The sequence below is a fragment of the Oratosquilla oratoria genome, chromosome 20 (genome assembly GCF_046742065.1).
Source record: "Oratosquilla oratoria isolate Oo_2021 chromosome 20, ASM4674206v1, whole genome shotgun sequence".
Lineage (NCBI taxonomy): Eukaryota > Metazoa > Arthropoda > Malacostraca > Stomatopoda > Squillidae > Oratosquilla > Oratosquilla oratoria.
In genome coordinates this window covers 20636366-20642686 of record NC_134796.1, presented here as the reverse complement: position 1 = coordinate 20642686, position 6321 = coordinate 20636366, and positions in this window count along the sequence as shown.

Below are 6321 nucleotides of genomic sequence, written 5' to 3'. Positions count from 1 at the left end.
CTAAATGTTTCCGGTTCTGTTGATATGCCTGCAAAATCTAAGTCATTTCTGTTAGTTGACTCCTCTGTGACCTCAGTGTCACATTCACTGTTAGATTCAACAGAAGCAAGTTGAGTGAAGATAGGCTTTGGAACATCATCTGAATGGGGCACAGGCCTGATTGCTGAATCTAGACTAGGGTATGTGATAAAATGACGAGTTTTACTAGTGAAACCAGCAACACGAGTCACGCAAAAGTAACAGTCTGTGACATGGTCCCATGGCTCACGCCATATCATCGGAATACCGAATGTTATTTTGTCTTTTCCTTTAGTCCATTGACGCAAGTTTTCTTCGCAGGAATGACATACCTTATGCGGTGCCCATGGTTTGTCTTGATCTCCAAGTTTCACTTTAAAGTAGCAAAAGTAAGCTCTCTTCACAAATTCACTAATGTTCCTTCTTTGCTTTGGAGCTGTCAATGCACCACAAATGTAGCAGAATGAATCCGGGCACGTCACACATTTCCTTCTACTTGCTATAGAGGCCATGTTTCCTTTGATTGAAGTCAACACTGTTTACAGAATGATCACACCTGGAAAAGAAATAAAATAATTGTTTTAATGAAATAAAATAATAATGCACACACAAATCTATATTTGACGCACTGATGTAATTAAGAATAGTATTTGATGAATGTAAACTAATATGCTTATTACCTCCCTTTGCTATTTTCAGAACATGTCACCTGATATGCAAATTGCCGGGTAGCATCAAAACTAGACCTGATATGCACAAACGAATGTCATTTTCAGAATCTGTGACCTCAAATCTACCAGAATCAAGTGTCAGAACTCATGCAACCGAAAGTGTGTTCCCCAGTGTAATATTTGGCAGGGTACCTTTCTTGACTCATCCTCATGATGTGTCCATACCATCTCAGTTTACTTCTTTCTACAAATTCTAATATTGATTCGATGTCCAGTTCATCTCTGATATTCTCATTTCTTAAGCGATCTCTCCTTGTTACTCCCTTTATTAATCGCAACATTCTCATCTCTGCTGCCTGTATCTTGCTCTTTAATCTCATTGTTAGTGTCCAGGTCTCTGAGCCATATGTTAATTCTGGTCTTAGTATCGTTTTATATATGATGACTTTAACTTTTGATGGTATGAGTCTGTCTTTTAGTAGTGGATACATTAATCTTAGATTATTTGTATATTTTTCGATTCTGCTTGTTTTTTCTTTCTCCATATAACACCTCTCGTGTATTTGAATTCCCAAGTACTGAAAGTCTTCCACTTGTTTCAATTATATTTCATCTATTTCTATCTCAATATCATCTCTCTCTCTCGCCACCATCATTACTTTAGTTTTATTTGCATTTATTATCATTCTTGACTTTTTCAATTCTTCATTCCATGCATTTAGGGTATCCTGCAATTTTGTACGAGACTTTGTGATTATCGCAATATCATCTGCATATGCCAATGTAGTTACCTCTCCCCCAAGTCTCAACCTCTTCATGCTCCTGTCCATGAACAGCACAAACAGTAAAGGAGATATCACACCACCCTGTCTTACACCCTCAGTTACGTCAAACCAGTTATCCTCTCTTAGCTGGGTCCTTACCGCACTGACATTATTTCTGTAAAGACTCTTTATAGCTCTAACTAATGAGGGTTCTATCATATATGTTGGGTCTTCTAAAGTATCCCATATTTCATTCCTTGGTAACCTGTCAAATGCTTTTTCCAGATCTACAAAAGCGATGTACACATGTTGGTCCCACTCCCAGTTCTTTTCTATTATCATCTTCAGTGTGAATATTGCATCTGTTGTTCCTCTCTGCGATCACCTTTCTTAAAATTTTTACAAATAATTGCCTTTCCCCAATCAGCTGGCACTCTACCTTCATTCCAGGCAACGTTAAAAACTCTGGTTAGCCACTTAACTATATCATCATTTCCCTTCAGTAGTTCGACTGGTATACTGTCACTTCCAGGGCTTTTTCCATTTTTCATAGCTTTAATTTCATTTGTTGTTATTATACTATTTTGTTCTGTTCTCTGAATAACTTCTTCATCTGTTGGTCTCTCCACTTCTGCTGGATTTAGAAGCTCTGAGAAGTATTCCTTCCATCTCTCGTCCACTTCGCCTTCCTCTGTGAGTAGTTCCCCTTCCTTATTTTTAATTGTATTCACCCCACTTTCTTCTTTCAAATATATATATATATATATATATATATATATATATACATATATATATATATATATATATATGTATATATATATACATGTATACACACACACGCAAACTGAATGGTCCCCAGTGCAGATATTAATCTTTTCAAGCACATTAACTTTTCACTTTAATTCCATGTCATCACGATCGAGACTGACAATGCGCACGACGGAGACATATGCGGAAACTGAAACGTAGTGAAACCAAGGACTCGAACTCAGTTCCGACGTACCAAGTGAACAGTGACTCTAACCACTGCGCCATCTCTTGATGGCGCAGTGGTTAGAGTCACTGTCGAGCACATTGTCAGTCTCGATCGTGATGAGATGGAATTAAAGTGAAAAGTTAATGTGGTTGAAAAGATATATACATGTACACACACACACACACACACACACACACACACACACACACACACACACACACACACACACACACACACACACACACACACACACACACACACACACACACACACACACACACAAAAACACACACCAAATATATATATATATATATATATATATATATATATATATATATATATATATATATATATATGTATTTATATATTGATAGACACCCATAAACACACACACACACACACACACACACACACACACACACACACACACACACACACACACACACACACACACACACACACACACACACACACACACACACACACACACACACACACACACACACACACACACACACACACACACACACACACACACATGTATGTATATATATATATATATATATATATATATATATATATATATACAGTATATTACAAAGGATTACAGAGGCGGAAATTGCCGACAGATGGCCTTTGGGCCATAACTAGGTCGGATGGGGAAAAAATATAATAATAATAAATAAATAAAATTCAATAAAAATCATAGTAATATGAATAATAATAAAGTAAACAAATGCATAGGTATAGTTAAATAATAAACAGACAGGTAAATAGTAAATAATAATAAATCGACGGATAGGTAATGATAAATGAAAATCAAGCAAATAATAAACAGATAAATAGTAACAAATAAATAAACAAATAATGTAAAATAAATGACAGTCATTACAGCATTTTGCTCGTGAAACGTACCAGTCTAACCACTAAGTTGCTCTGGTTCTCTGTAAAAAAAATAAGTACAGACGGCAGTTAGTAGTCTACTTAGTTCCTCGGGAAGTAGATTAACTTCCAGGTTGGAGAATTTTATAGGGTCAATAGCTCAGTCGGTAAGACGATGGCTTTGTGATTTCACGAGCCCGGTTCGAATCCGGGGACGACAGTCGGAATTATTTGATCGACATCACCGTCACTGGTGATTCTATTCAGGTATGACAACGACGATAAGTCCCTCAAGAAAACGTACCAGTCTAACCACTAGCTAAGTTGCTCTGGTTCTCTGTAAAAAATTAAGTACGGACGGTTGTTAGCGGTCGACTTAGTTCCTCGGGAAGTAGATTAACTTCCAGGTTGGAGATTTTGGTAGGGTCAATAGCTCAGTCGGTAAGACGATGGTTTTGTGATTTCACGAGCCCGGTTCGAATCCGGGGACGACAGTTGGAATTATTTAATTCTCTATACACCTTCTAATTTTTTCTTTTGTTATATTTACCGTAGTAAGTTCACCCTATATTTTCACAGGTTACAGTTTGGAGTTCACTTTGAGGTGTTTCATTTACAAATACTGAACTAAAATAGTTGTTTGAAATATCACCCATTCCTTCATTTGAATATTCAAGTTGACTGTCAGCAGATAATAGTGGGCCAATGTGATTCCTAATAAAACTTTTATCTCTGAATTCTTTGGGATAATCTTTGGATTTATCAGTGATATTCATTTCTTATTGTCGTTTTCGTTTTTTAATTGTCTTTTTTAAATCTTTTTGTATTATTACATACCTTTGATAGTCATTAAGTGCACCCGAGCACTTGTATTTCTTATAAGCCTGTCTCTTTTTAGCAATACTTTTTTCCGTTTCTTTGTCGAGCCATTTTGGGCTAGCCTGATTTGGGGGGTGTCTGTCCTTAAACGGGATATAAGTATGAATCATCTTAGTAAGCACATTTTGAAATATTTCCCACACCTGATCTACAGGTCTTTCGCTTAATTTTGCCTTCCAATCTGTAAGCTGAAGCTCCTGAGGTAGTCCTTTGAACTGAGCTTTACTGAAATCGGGTATTTTAGATACACAAGTATCTATTCTACATTTTTTTTTTAGCAGTTTGAATCTAACTAAGTTGTGATCGCTATTTGCAATAGTTTCACCAACTTCTACATCGATTATCATACTTTCACGGCTAGTGATCAATAGATCGAGTAAGTTTCCATGCCTTGTGGGCTCTTTTATATGCTGAACTAAGTAATTATCACCGAAAAAATCTATCAAACAACTACCTATAATGCTATGTTCAAGGGTCATCCAATCAATGTCAGTATAATTGAAATAACCCATTATCAATAAGTACCGGTTGCAGAAACTAGACAGTTCTTGAAACAACAGTTTGCCGTCTGCTAATTATATATATATATATATGTATATATATATATATATATATATATATATATATATATATATATATATATATATATATATATATATATGCAGAAACCACCGGGAATTGAAAAAACAGATACCGAACGTTTTCGTCTATTAAGACATTTTCAAAGGTACAGAAAAGCAATACAGAAAGAAACAATATATACATAAGAAAACAAAGGAAATTAGGAAAGGACCCATGTTACAAATTATCACACACAATCTTGTCAATAATAAAATTGTCCAATTTAAATAAACCCAAACTCAAGTTCATATTATTTCTAAATTTATTTTTATGAAACAATATTCGATAATATTTCTTTCTATAATATTATTACAAGAAGTAATTACTTTAGAATTTCCCCAGTCAATATTTTGACCTTTGGTGGACAAATAATCCACTTGACACTTGCCCCGTTCTAATACTACATTTATGTTGGCTTATTCTTTTATTTAAACCTTTGCCTGTTTGGCCTATGTTAATAAAATCACAGTTTTTACGTGGTATACTATAAATACAACCTTCTTTACTTCTTGGAGATTTTTTGATTTACAGGCTATTAATGTTATTATTGTTTTTAAATACTACCTGGATACCAAATTTATTAAAAATGCTAGGAAGATTGATTAAATTTTCATGGTACGGAATTATTAACATATTTTTATAATTAAATTGTTTGACCTGCGAAGTATTAAAAAAAGATTTCCTAGCTTTCATTTTTGTCTTGTCAATCAGATGTTTTGGATATTCTAAATTTTCTCCAATGTCATAGATAAATTGTATTTCTTGATCCAAAAACTCAGGGGAACAAATTCTATAAGCTCTCAGGAATATTGAAGAAAAAACTGACAACTTGGTGTTTGACTATGATACGAGTGAAAATGAATGTATGAAAGGACATTGGTCGTCTTCCTGTAAAATATTAACCGACGTGGAAGATATTTTAAATGTAAAGTTTACAGTAAGCCGATCAATGTCCTTTCATACAGAATGTATATCTAATAATTTGGATAAATATGGCTGTGTTGAGAAATTTGTGGCACAGGCATGGACAGATGTGGGCACTGGCCAGTAGGTTACACCCCCTCGCTTGGTCTGTGATTTTAATAAGTGTGTAGGTACTTAATTCTTGAAAGTACGGGTGTGCGTGCGTGCGTGCGTGTGTGTGGTGTGATTCACCATGGTCTTGGATCACGTGTTAGATGAGAGCTCAGGGCTCGTATGACCACACTCGTGTGTGTGTGTGTGTGTGTGTTTATGTGTGTGTGTGTGTGTGTGTGTGTGTGTGTGTGTGTGTGTGTGTGTGTGTGTGTGTGTATGTGTGTATGTGTAGAGTGTCTGAACACGTGTTTGCGTGTTTATGCATTCATTTTTCATATTTGCTTTTCATTGGAAGCTTTGAAGAAAGCAAACACTGGCGTGTGTTCGCTATGGGAGTGGTGATGAGAAAGATTACTGGTGACCGCATTTCTCGTTCAAAGGTACCCTGTTGGGGCAGAGAGGGCAGGCTGGCCTACTCACACGGCTTACTGGT